The sequence below is a fragment of the Macaca thibetana genome, chromosome 6 (genome assembly GCF_024542745.1).
Source record: "Macaca thibetana thibetana isolate TM-01 chromosome 6, ASM2454274v1, whole genome shotgun sequence".
In the NCBI taxonomy this organism is placed as follows: Eukaryota; Metazoa; Chordata; class Mammalia; order Primates; family Cercopithecidae; genus Macaca; species Macaca thibetana.
Genome location: NC_065583.1, coordinates 1,497,076 through 1,511,001, shown reverse-complemented (window position 1 = coordinate 1,511,001; position 13,926 = coordinate 1,497,076). Strand labels below are relative to the sequence as shown.

Genomic DNA, 13,926 nt, shown 5'->3' with positions numbered 1-13,926 from the left:
GCATATTACTAAACCAAAGAAGCCAATCTGAAAAGACTATATGATTCTAACTAGATCACATTCTGGAACATGAACGTTTATGGAGACAGTAGAAAGACCAATGGTTTCCAGGGTTAGTGGGGAGGAAGGAATAAATAGGTGGAACACACAGGATTTCTAGGGCAGTGAAACTATTCTGCGTGATACTATAATGGTGGATATGTGACATTATTCATTTGTCAAAACCCATAGAATGTACAACACCAAGCATGACTCCCTAAGATGAACTATGCACTCTGGGTAATAATGATGTAGCAATGTAGGTTTATCAGCTGTAACAAATGTACCATTCTCGTGGGTGATGTCGATAGTGGGGGAGCCTCTGTATGTGTTGGGGCAAGAGGATGTGGGAAATCTCTACTTTCTGCTCAGTTTTGCTGTGAACCTAAAACTGCTCTAAAACTAGTCTATTTTTAAACAGATGGCTTGGAGGGAGTGGGGGTCTTGGTGATCGTCTACTTCCGGCTCACGCTGCTGCAGTGGGGCTCAGTTGCCCTCTGGATGTGGTGCAAAGCTGTTACACTGAGATCGCCTTTCACCATCCTCCAAGAGATTCCTTCTCCTTTGTGTGTGGGGCTCCAGTCTCCTGTATTTAAAGTCTTCTTTCTTGCATTGGTCTTTCATTTTAATGGAGCACATCCTCTAGTAGCTTTTTGAGAAGAGGTGCTTAGGAAGTAAAAGTTTAAGATCTCACATGCCTGTAAACATTCTCATTTTACCATCACACTTGCTAGTATATTTTATAGTTCAGCAGGGCACAGAATTCTAGATCAGTGCTCATTTGTCTTCACACTTTTGAAGGCATTGTTTTCCGGCTTCTCTCTGAACTTTGCAGAATTTTCTTCATTCCAAGGTGACCCATCATGCCGGTTTGCCTGGGACTGTCCTAGTTTTAGTACTAAAAATCCCGTATCCCAAGAAAAACCCCTCAGTCCCAGGTAAACAAAGCCAGTTGGTCACCCTAGTCCCAAGCATTTTGAAATTTCACAAGGACGCACCTTGACACGGGCCTTTCTATGTCCCTCGTGTGGAGCATTTTCCAGTCTCACGGGCTGGAAGTTCATGCCCTTCAGTGCTGGAAAACTTTCTTAAATCATTTCACGGATGGTTTCCTCTCCTTCGTTTTCTCTGTCTAGAATTCTTAGCACTCATTGTTGGACCCCCTGGACTTGTCCTCCAATTTAAAAACTATTTTCTCTCCTACTTTCCATTACAGAATCTTTGCGCTCTACTTTCTGAAAGCTTTGCAATTTTATCTTTCAAATCTTCTTTTGTTTATTTCTGCTGACGTATTATTAATTTCTATGAGGTCTTTTTTTGTCCTTTGAATGCTACTTTTTGTTCTTTTTTTTCAGAGATGTAATATCTTCTCTTACCTCTCTGAGAATATTAGTAACAAGTTTTTTAAAAAAGTTTTTTAATTAATTAATTTTTTTGAGACAGAATCTCACTCTTTTGCCCAGGCTGGAGTGCAATGGTGCGATCTCGGCTCACTGCAACCTCTGCCTCCCAGGTTCAAGCGATTCTCCTGCCTCAGACTCCTGAGTAGCTGGGACTATAGGCGTGCACCACCATGCCCGGCTAATTTTTTGTATTTGAGCGGAGATGGGGTTTTACCATGTTGCCCAGGGTGGTCTCAAACTCCTGAGCTCGGCAATCTACCTGTCTCAGCCTCCCAAAGTGCTCGGATTACAGGCATGAGCCACCGCGCCCGGCCATAGCAAGTTTTATTTGAAGTTTTCTTCTTCCTATATTGCCTTTGTGTCCTCCAATTTGCCTTTTTTCCTCCTTTGCCCCGGTCTCCGTCTGCCATGCCGGAAGCATTCACTCAGATGTCTGGGACTCCTTGGCCACCACATAGAGACTGAAAGTGAATAGATGCTTCAGGGGAGACGACCGGGCTGTGGACAAGCGTGCAGTGGGGAGATCCAGGTGGGCCATTTGGGGGAACTCTGATCCTGAAGTTGGGAGCACCCCCTTAATTGATCCACAGGCTGGGGATTTGGCTTTCTGAGGTCTGTTGTATCATTGGTTACTGACCCACTTGCTTTCATTTTGTTTGTTTATTTTGACAAAAGTCCCATTGGTGTATTTCAGTGAGGTTTCAGGAAGGACCAAGTGTTCAGCCAGCCCTCCTGATGCCCTCTTGCCAGCGGGACTGGAGGTTGAGCAGATGAATGGGAGCTGCTGTGGCTGCCCAGCCAACAAGTGGGGGCAGGAAGCCAAACTTTGACACACTGTTTGGATCCTGAATCTAGCTGCACTCACTCAAAGTGAGCCCTGCTTGTAGAATCTTGGTACCACAAATGTGCCCCAGGGGATACTCCTGCCTGCAGGGCTCACGGCTGCTCACTTACGGCCATGTTTATCCCACGGAAGGTGCACCAGTGGAAAGGTCTCTCTGGACGCCACTTCTTTGCTAACTTGGAGGTGTTTCCTGCAAAGCTCTGTTCCTGGTGACTCAGTAGAGCGCCCCTCCCAAGCCCCTTCTACAAGAAGCCATTTGGCTCTTTCTGGACCTGAGGAGTAGCCGGGGGTCACTGAGGCCTCCAGGGTCTGAGTCAAGGCACCCACTCACCTTCCACGTACAGTTGACCTCTGGGGCCTCCAGACTGGACACCCTCTGCTCCGGGTGCCTAGGTAAGTCGCCCTGTGAGCCTGGAGACCTTTCTCCAGGTTGTGCACAAGGGGTGGGCTCCACGCTGCGGAGGGTGTCCCCTCTGCTGGTGACATACACTGACCATCACTCCACCACTTGGGGCATTCCACCTGACTCCCCGAGTCAAAGGCCCCCAAGCTTCACGCGCCCATTTCTATCCTAATGCCTGGCATCATCCCATCACACTGTCAGCTTTGCCTCTGGGAAGGAAAACTGGCTCCTAATTTCAGTAGGCCACACACAATGTGCCTGTCATCAGTGTTAGGAAAACTTTGAAAGCTAAAAACTACAAAATTAACCTCTAGATGGGCGCACAGTGGAGAAAACTGCAAGCAGAAGAGTGTCCTCCACTAAGGGTCTCGCATCAGCAAGATGCCATGCACAGCTTGAGAACGCCCCTGTACAACCAGGCAGATCCCTGGTATAAATTTATAAACGCGTCCTACAAGTGCTTGAAGGCACTTTCCTCCGAATGCTGATTTTTGCACGCGCCTTTAGAGCATCTGTATTTACAGTAGAACACAATGTAGCCGTATTAGGGAAACGTGTCAGCAAGACAGATGACAGAAAGCTGAGGAAGGGGCGCATGCCTGCATTTGGCACAGCCCTGGAAGCCTGTGGGTGCAAAGAGAGGCGGGGAAGGGGCCCATTTCCCCACTCACACCGGCCAGCCTGTGCTCAGGGCCTGGGGGAGGACGTGGTGGCAGAGAGCAGAGAAAAACGGGACTCTTCTTGTGGACCCTGGAGATTGACATGCCTGGGATAAATGCAAAGTTCCTCCACAGCCCCCAGACTGGAAAAACATTTCCCAGACTTGGGGGAGAGGAAGGAGGTGCAGGGAGGCTCTGGGGACGTGGGCTGCCGTGGGCAGGAGAGGGACTCCCCCCGCCCTGCTTCCGGAGTTTTTCTGGGAGTTGAGTGGGCTCGGAGACAAGGAGACTGAGGTGGTTTCCTCCCTGGAAGGCGGAGGTGGCAAGAACCGGCCCTGGCCCCGCGCAGCCCTGCGGAAGCCCCGGCGACACGAGGAGCCACAGCAGCCAGGTGGGAACTGCCCGGAACGTGGCTCACCTGTGGACCTGATGGGGCCCAGGCCATCGCCGTGGCATCTTGCGGACATGACCCGAGCTCTGTGGTCCTGGACGCCAGCCCGGGGAGGGCAGATGTCTACACCGACTGGGATCCGGGGCTGTGAGGGCAGCGCTGCAGGACGCCAGGCTGAGCCCAAGACCGGAAACAGGTGCAGCCCGGCCTCCCCCCCCGCGCGGCTCCTGGACACGCAGTGGCTGCACATCCCCTGCAGTCTCTGCTGGGAGCCCCCCGTCCTGCACGTGGCTGACGCCGCCCGCCCCCCTTCAGCTGGCCGGACAGTCTCGGGCCGGGCCACACAGACAGTCTCAGCCCAGGTCACACAGACCTGCCTGCGGGGGGGCGTCCCTCCACATTACATCGCTGGGGCGACTTTCCCACAGCCCCCGCCACCGACTGCGGTTCTCCTGTCCGTCTCTTCTCTGCCTCCCCACAAGACCAGGAGCTTTGGGACAGGGTCTCTCAGATCCACAGCAGTGCCCCTAGGGCCTGGGATGTGCTGGGCACGTGGTGGGTTTCCAAAAGCAAGTTTGAGACAAATTCGTCAGTGAGTGGATGGATGACCATAGATGAGGTCCTGTCTGATCACTGACCTGCAGGGTGGCCTCATGTCCCCCACGGAGCTAGCAAGCCTGGGACAGGAAGGTCCTGGGTTGTCCAGCACTGGCCTGCAGAGGGGTGTGGGCACTGTTCAAAGCCACCAGCTCTCTGGCTTCCTACTCCCAGGCCCTGCCTCTCTCTCTGAAAATCAAGACATTGTCTGCTTGTCTCTAGCCACTTTGCAACCTCCATCTTCCTGGGTCATGGATGTGGCATTGGCCCCTGAGTTCTCAAAGCAGCAGGATAAAAATCCAGCTGGGCTGAGCAGTGGAGAAACTGAGTCCCAGAGAAGGACACTTGCACCCAGTGCACTGGCACTCCAGGTCCCAGCTCTGACATCACCCCTAGGACCCACAGCCTGGGTGTGTAACTGGAGGGGCCGCAGGCCAAGAGCCAGGTGGCCTTTCACAGGCAACCCAGGTGGGAGCCTCAGCTTCTCAGAGCCGAAAATGGAACTGCCCTCTCTGTATTACCCCAAGCAACTCAAAGCCAGACCACCCTTCCACATTTGATCAACAAGCTCCCCTCACTGCATTAAGGAACTTTTTACAGGTGTGAATTGTCATAAATAGATTAATGTTTATTATTACTCACATTTTGGTGTCTTTAGCTATTCTAGTTCCTTTGCCTTTCTATACACATTTTAGAATTACTTTATATATCTCCACAAAAAAAATCCTGCTGGGATTTTTATGGGAACTGCATTACGTATGTAGATTAATTTTGGGAGAATATCTTTACTACATTGAGTCTTCCAATCCATGAATACCGTGTGTCTCTATGATTCCTTGGGTCTCCTTTGATTTCTTTCATCAGAATTTCATTTCATAGTTTTCAGCATACAGATCCTGCACACAGATTGCTAGATTCATACCTAAGTATCTTTGGGGGGTTGGGGGTAGCTATAGCAAACAGCATTGTATTTTAGATGTTGGCTACCAATTGTTCATAGCTAGTACAGAGAAATACAATTGATTGTTGACTTTGTATCCTGCGGTCTTTAGAAACCTATGCATTAATTCTAGGTTTTCTTCCCCTTTGGATTTTCAGTGAAGAAGTTATCATGTTGTCTGTAAACAGACAGTTTTAGTTCTTGCTTTCCAATCTGTACGCTTCCTTTCCTCCCACCATCCCCTCACTTTTTTTTTTTTTTTTTTTTTTTAGCTTATTGCGCTGGCTGGGACTTCCGGCAGGATACTGATAGGAGGGGTGAGAGTGGACAATCAACTTGTTCCTGATCTCAGGGAGAAAATATTCAGTCTTTTACGATTAAATACAATATTAGTGGTAGGTTTGTGAAAATGCCCTTCACCAGATTGGGGAAGTTCCCTTCTGTACCTAGTTTGTGGAGTTTTATCACGAATGGATGTTACATTTCCCTGGAAACTTCCTTTCTTACCTATTGTTCAATGCTTTTTCTGCATCAATTGCTGTGATGCTTTTCTTCTTTACACTGTTAGTGTGATAGATCATAATGATTAATTTATAAATAGTAAACCAGTCTTACATCCCCAGGATAAACCCCACTTGATTGTGGCATATCTCTCTCTACCTATATCTATCATCTATCACTTATATATACTGCTGAATTTTTTTTTTTTTGAGACGGAGTCTTGCTCTGTCGCCCAGGCTGGAGTGCAGTGGTGCGAGCTCGGCTCACTGCAAGCTCCGCCTCCCGGGTTCCCGCCATTCTCCTGCCTCAGCCTCCCGAGTAGCTGGGACTACAGGCGCCCGCCATCACACCCGGCTAATTTTTTTATTTTTATTTTTTATTTTTTAGTAGAGACAGGGTTTCACCGTGTTAGCCAGGATGGTCTCGATCTCCTGACCTTATGATCTGCCTGCCTTGGCCTCTCGAAGTGCTGAGATTACAGGCGTAAGCCATCATGCCCAGCCTATATTGCTGAATTTTATTTGCTATATTTTGCTGAAGATTTTTGTTCATATGGCACATTGGTCTGTTTGTCTTTGTCTGGTTTTGATTTCAAAAAACCAAACCTCTATTTTCTGAAAGTGACAGTATAGAATTATTTCTTCATTAAATAATTGGTAGAATTTACCAGTAAACTGTCTCTTCCTGGAGATTTCTTTTTCTAAGATTTGAAATTATAAATTCAAGGCCTTTAATGGTTATACGACTATTTACGTTACCTATTTCACCTAAGGTGAGTTTTGGAAGTTAGTTGCTTTCGAGGAATTGGTCCCGTTCATCTCCGTTGTCAAATCTATGTGTGTAGTGTTGCTATAGCATTGCCTCATCACCCGTTTAATGTCTGCAGATCTCTAGTGATATCCCTACTTTCATTCTTGACCTTTGTGTCTTCTTCTTTTCTTTGTCAGTATCACTAGAGATTTGTCAATTTTATCGATCTTTCTAAAGAACCAGCTTTTGGTTTCATTGATATTCTCCATCATTTTCTGTTTTCAACATCATCGATTTCTACACTTATTTTTTATCATTTCCTTCTTTATGTTTGCTTTGGGTCTACTTTGCTCTTCTTTCTCTAGTTTCTTAATGTGAAATTTCAATGATTGATTTGAGATCTTCTTTTCCAATGTAAGAATACTGCAAGTTTTGGCCGGGCGCGGTGGCTCAAGCCTGTAATCCCAGCACTTTGGGAGGCCGAGGCGGGCGGATCACAAGGTCAGGAGATCGAGACCATCCTGGCTAACACGGTGAAACTCCGTCTCTACTAAAAACACAAAAAACTAGCCGGGCGAGGTGGCGGGCGCCTGTAGTCCCAGCTACTCGGGAGGCTGAGGCAGGAGAATGGCGTAAACCCAGGAGGCGGAGCTTGCAGTGAGCTGAGATCCGGCCACTGCACTCCAGCCTGGGGGACAGAGAAAGACTCCGTCTCAAAAAAAAAAAAAAAAAAAAAAAAAAGAATACTGCAAGTTTCTTCTTAAAAATAAAGGGTTTTTCTCATTGACAATAGATAATTGTATCTATTTATGGGGTACAATGTGATGTTTTGATATAAATTACTCATTTAAGCATTGTTTTAGGTATATCCAACAGATTTTAATACACTGTATTTTCATTCAGTTAAAAATGTTTTTGAATTTCCCTTGAGACATCCATTCTTACCTAGGAATTATTTAGATATGTGCTTAATTTCAAAGTGTTTGTTCTAAGCTATCTCTGTTGTGGTTCTCTTTGATTTCTAATCAAATTCCATTTTGGTCAGAGAACATATTTTATATGAGTTCAATCTTTCATAGTTGTTAAGGTGTGTTTTATGTTCCAAGATATGGTTTTGGTGAATATTCCATTTGTACTTGAAAAGAATGTATATTCTGCTGTGGCTGGGTAAAGATGCTACAAACGTCAATTAACTCCAGTTGGTTAATGATATTGTTCAATTCTTCTACATCCTTGCTGATTTCTGTCTCCTACTAAGAGAGGAGTGTTGAAGTCTCTATATTTGCAGATTTGTCTATTTTGCCTTTCAGTTCTGCCCGTTTTGCTCCACGTATTCTGAAGCTCTGCTGTTAGGTGCACATACATTTAGGATTGTTTTGTTCTCTTTGTAAATGACCCTTTTATTATTATGTAATGTCCTTCCTTATCTGTGGTAATTCTCTTTGCTTTAAATTGTGCTTTCTCTCTTATTAATATAGCCACTCTGGGTTTCTTTTGATTACTATTTTCCTGGTATATCCTTTTCCCATTCTTTCTTTTTGAACCTATCTATTCCATTATATTTGAAATATATATTTTTGGTAGCATAAAATTGGATCATTTAAAAAAAAATCCACTCTGGCAATTTCTGTCCTTTCATGGGTAGTCTTAAGACTTTATAATTACTATATTTATTGATATGTTTGAATGAAGGCTATTGTTTTATTTTATTAAATAAACTTTTTGGCCAGGCGCGGTGGCTCACACCTGTAATCCCAGCACCTTGGGAGGCCGAGGCAGGTAGATCATGAGGTCAGGAGATCGAGACCATCCTGGTTAACATGGTGAAACCCTGTCTCTACTGAAAATACAAAAAATTAGCCGGGCGTGGCGGCGTACACTTGTAGTCCCAGCTGCTGGGGAGGGTGAGGCAGGAGAATGGCGTGAACCCAGGAGGTGGAGCTTGCAGTGAGCCGAAATTGCGCCACTGCACTCCAGCCTGGATGACAGAGCGAGACTCCATCTCAAAATAATAATAATAATAATAAAATAAAATAAACTTTTTAGAGCAGGTTTAGGTTCATGGCAATGATTTTCTTTTTTCTTTTTAAATTTTTGTTTTAAATTATAGGCCGGGGGTGATGGCTCATGCCTATAATCCCAGCACTTGGGAAGGCTGAGGCAGGTGGATCACCTGAGGTCAGGAGTCTGAGACTAGCCTGGCCAACATGGTGAAACCCCATCCCTACTACAAATATAAAAAATTAGCCAGGCATTGTGCCGTGGGCCTGTATTCCCAGCCTCTCAGGAGGCTGAGGCAGGAGAATCACTTGAACCCAGGAAGTGGAGGCTACAGTGAGACAAGATTATGCCACTGCACTCCAGCCTGGGCGACAGAGCAAGACTGTCTCAAAAAAAAAAAAAAAAAAAATTCTTGTTCCCCTTTATGCCTTCTTTTGAATATATGAACATTTTTAGTATTCCATTTAATTTTTCCTTTTTTTTTCTGAGACGGAGTCTCACTCTGTCATCCAGGCTGGAGTGCAGTGGTGTGATCTCCTCCGCCTCCCGGATTCACACCATTCTCCTGCCTCAGCCTCCGGAGTAGCTGGGACTACAGGCGCCTGCCACCACGCCTGGCTAATTTTTGTATTTTTAGTAGAGATGGGTTTCACTGTGTTAGCCAGGATGGTCTTGATCTCCTGACCTCATGATCTGCCTGCCTCGGCCTCCCAAAATGCTGGGATTACAGACATGAACCACTGCGCCTGGCCTAATTTTTCCTTTTTTTTGTGTATAGTTTTTTCATGGTTTGCAGTAGAGATTACAACATATATATATATATTTAACTTTTGACAGTTTATTTAGAATAAATATTCCATCACTTCAAGTGGAATCTAGAAACTTACCACCCTGTAGGTATTAAGTTTTATCCTCCCTTGTTTATACAGTAGGTCTGCATACATTGAAAATGCCATCTGACACTGTTATTTTCATTTCCAACCATCAAACATACTTTAAAAATTCAAGAGGGACAGAGGAGTCTATTATATTGACACAGACAGTTACTGTCTCTGTTGCTCTTCCTTCATTCCCCATGTATGTGTCCTTCTAGTATCACTTCCCTTTGGCCGGAAGAACGTCGGTGAGCAATGCTTGCAGAGCCGCTCTGTTGACAAGACACCCTCTTAGCTTCCCTTTACCCGACTGTGTCTTACATCACCTTCATTCCCAAAGAATTTCTTTTTTTTTTTTTTTCTGAGACAGAGTTTCACTGTTGTCACCCAGGCTAGAAGTGCAGTGGCACGATCTCAGCTCACTGCAACCTCTGCTTCCCGGATTAAAGCGATTCTCCTGCCTCAGCCTCCTGAGTAGCTGGGGTTACAGGCACCCACCACCATACTCAGCTAATTTTTGTATTTTTAGTAGAGACAAGGTTTCACCATTGTTGGCCAGGCTGGTCTTGAACTCCTGACCTCAGGTAATCCACCCGCCTCGGCCTCCCACAGTGCTGGGATTACAGGTGTGAGCCACTGCACCCGGCCCCGAAGAATATTTTTAATAGATGTAGAATTATGAGTTGATAGTTCTTTTCTTTTAGAACTCTTGTTCCACTTACTTCTGGCCTCTGTGGTTTCTGAAAGGATGTCCACAGGCATTTGAACCATTCTTCCCTTATAAGTAAAATATCATTTTTCTCTGGCTGCTTACAACATTTTTTCTTTGACTTAATTTTCAGTAGTTTGATTATGTTGTATCTGGGCATGGAGCGTCTTTGTGTTTTCTCATCCTGTCTTGCGGGTTCTTGAACTGTAAGTTTATGTCTTTGACTAAATTGGACAGTTTCCAGCTACTATTTTTTCCAGTGCCTTTCTTCTGTCCTGCACTTTTCTCCTGTCCTTCTGAGACGCCAGTGACATAAATGTTAGAGCTTTTGCTGTTGTTTCCCCAGAGGCCTGAGGCTCTTAATTTTTCTTTCAATTGCTCTCTGTTGTCAGATTGGATAATTTCTGTGGAACTATCATCGGTATCCCTGATCCTTTCCTCTGTCATCTCCATTCTGCTATTTTTTTTTTTTGAGATGGAGTCTCGCTCTGTTGCCCAGCAGGCTGGAGTGCAATGGCGCAATCTCGGCTCACTGCAAGCTCTGCCTCCCTGGTTCATGCCCTTCTCCTGCCTCAGTCTCCCGAGTAATTGGGACTACAGGCGCCCACCACCACGCCCGGCTCATTTTTTGTATTTTTAGTAGAGACGGGGTTTCACCGTGTTAGCCAGGATGGTCTTGATCTCCTGACCTCGTGATCCGCCCGTCTCGGCCTCCCAAAGTGCTGGGATTACAGGCTTGAGCCACCGCGCCCGGCCCCAGTGCCTTTCTTCTGTCCTGCACTTTTCTCCTGTCCTTCTGAGATGCCAGTGACATAAATGTTAGAGCTTTTGCTGTTGTTTCCCCAGAGGCCTGAGGCTCTTAATTTTTCTTTCAATTGCTCTCTATTGTCAGATTGGATAATTTCTGTGGAACTATCATCGGTATCCCTGATCCTTTCCTCTGTCATCTCCATTCTGCTATTTTTTTTTTTTTGAGATGGAGTCTCGCTCTGTTGCCCAGCAGGCTGGAGTGCAATGGCGCAATCTCGGCTCACTGCAAGCTCTGCCTCCCTGGTTCATGCCCTTCTCCTGCCTCAGTCTCCCGAGTAATTGGGACTACAGGCGCCCACCACCACGCCCGGCTCATTTTTTGTATTTTTAGTAGAGACGGGGTTTCACCATGTTAGCCAGGATGGTCTCGATCTCTTGACCTCGTGATCCGCCTGCCTCAGCCTCCCAAAGTGCTGGGATTCCAGGCCTGAGCCACTGCGCCCGGCCTCCATTGTGCTATGAAGTCCATCCAGTGAGTTTTAAAATTTTCTGGGAGGGTGAGCCAGGAGAATCATTTGAACCCGGGAGGCAGAAGCGTCATGAGCCGAGATCGCGCCACTGCACTCCAGCCTGGGTGACAGAGTGAGACCCTGTCTCAAAATAAACAAATAAATAAATAATAAAATAAATGAATTAAATTAAATTAAATTTTGGTTATTGTAATTTTCAGTTCTAAGATGTCCATTTGCTTCTTTATATCTCTTATTTCTTATCTGTGACTTTCTAGCTTTCCGTGTGTTTCAAGAACATTTGCCCTTACGTGATGCAGCATTTTAATAACAGCTGCTTTCAAGTCTCCGTCCGATAATCTCAATGTCTGCTTCATCTTAGTGTTATCTGTCTGCTCATTATCTTTTCCTGTGCGGGTTGACATTTTCCGACTTCTTCACAGGTCGAGTAATTTTGACTGGTCTGCACATTCTGAACACCATGCTATGGAATTCTGGGTCTTGTTTCAATCCTATGGAGAATATTTATACCTTTGTTTTAGCAGATAATTGACCCAGAAGGGCTTGGGCCAAAAGTTTAGGCTTCTGTGGGTTGTGGTGCAGTGTAAGTTCTGTTTTCAAAGTCATTGAATTTGTATTTAAATTCATGTGCTACCTAGAGGCCAGTCTGAGACCTGGGCCGTGGTTTATTCTGTACTATAGTTGTCAAAGCTATGATGTGGGTTAGTGCTATGCTCCTGCAGCTTAAGGATAAGCCCAGTAATTAATAAACAACTTTCAAAAACAAAACAACAAAACAAACAAACAAAAGGCCGGACGCAGTGGCTCACGCCTGTAATCCCAGCACTTTGGGAGGTGGAGGCAGGCGGATCACCTCAGGTCGGGAGTTTGAGACCAGCGTGACCAACAGTGAGAAACCCTGTCTCTACTTAAAAAAATACAAAATTAGCGCGGCGTGATGGTGCATGCCTGTAATCACAGCTACTCGGGAGGCTGAGGCAGGAGAAATGCTTGAACCCGGGAGGTGGAGGTTGCCATGAGCCGAGATTGTGCCATTGCACTCCAGCCTGGGCAACAAGAACCAAACTCCATCTCAAAATAAATAAATAAATAAATACACAAAACAACAACAACAAAAAAACTCTGTGGGACTGCTTTCCTGAGCAATCTTTATGGTATTTGCCAGTTTCCTGGGGCTCCCCATTTCGGTCGTCAAGCCGAAAGCTAGGGCTTTCCTTCCTTGGTTTTGCTGTGCGCGTTCCATGGCCATGCCTGATTCCAGGGCCAAGGGGTGGGGGCCAGAGAGCGAAAGAGAAGCCGGGAGTTCACCTTCCTTGAGGCAACAGCTCCTCCCCTCAGAGAGGAAGGCCGCTCCTCTCTTGGAATTCTGGGCTTCTGTGGGGCCCGTGCAATGCTCCCATGGGATCACTTGTGGGCTGGGGTATGAGAGAGCAGAGATTTTTAAAATGGATTTTCTCCATGCTCTGTGAATAATAAGAGACCCTCCTCCCATTCCTCAAACCAGAAGCAGAGGGTTTCTCCTGGAGTTCACTGTGAGTGCTGATGTCCGTCCAGGTTCCATGCTGCCCTGAGCGCAGGCTTGGCTAGACCAGGGGAAAAATGGCAAACCTACTTCCAGCCGCGTAGAACTCCAAATTCCAGTTTTCAAAGCCCTCAAGTAGCTGCTCTATACATTCTGCTGGTTTCAAGCTGCATTCAGTGGGAGAGTGGAGTATGCTCAGACTATCCCAGAACCAGAAAGCTGTTGTTTACGTTACAATTTCATTCATTTTAAAAATAAATAATGTTTGCTTTCATTACATTAATGTTTATGGTCACTTTCTATTTATGGGAAGTGATACTGCTGATTTAGGTAGGAATATAATATTTCATCACCAAATATATCTATTTTAACAAATGAGCTGATTTTATGAAACAAAGAAAGCAAGACTAGAACAGATCTAACTCCTGCTGCCGGCGCCCCGAGCAGGCCATCCACACTCCCACCTCGCCTCGCAGTAAGGACCTTCATGGTTCCCTCCGTTTGGAACACATCTGGCCCCTCTGAAGGGGGCTCCAGTGTCTGCTGCCGCAAGAAGTGTGCAAAATGCAGTGGTTGGGGGTGGGGGCCCGTGTATTTTGGAGGCAGCCACTAGAGGAAGTGAGTGAAGTGAAGGAAAGGTCCTCTGAGTAACAGGGTCAGAGGGGAAGGAGTGGAGAGGGCTGGTCAGCTGGGAGAGGGGGCTGGGGGATGTGACAGTGGGGGCGGGCTCCTCACTGAGCCTCAGTTTCCCCTGTACACAACGAGGATCATGAGCATGGAGAGGCTGTGAGCCTGTGTGCCCAGCACGGCATGGGAACTTGGTCTGCACCCTCACTGGCTACGTCACACAACCTGCCCTGTCCCTTCTCCTAGCCCCATGTACACTCCCCAGCACCGCCCCCCGACCCCATGGGGCTCCAAGCCCGCCTCTCTGGCCCAGCCCCAGTTCTCCCCTCGCCCTCCCCCTGTGCAGGCTGCCTTCCCGCCCTGGGGCTCCAGCTTGCTGTCCTGC

At 46.6% G+C, this 13,926-nt stretch overlaps 2 protein-coding genes across 4 annotated transcripts in view; both read right to left on the bottom strand.

Annotated features, from left to right (window-relative positions):
* The window catches only part of RASGEF1C (RasGEF domain family member 1C), a 109,628-nt gene that overhangs the window by 57,810 nt on the left and 37,892 nt on the right, over positions 1 to 13,926 (bottom strand). The window lies entirely within an intron of this gene.
* The window catches only part of TBC1D9B (TBC1 domain family member 9B), a 322,522-nt gene that overhangs the window by 307,792 nt on the left and 804 nt on the right, over positions 1 to 13,926 (bottom strand). The gene's annotated exons all lie outside the window — the stretch shown is intronic.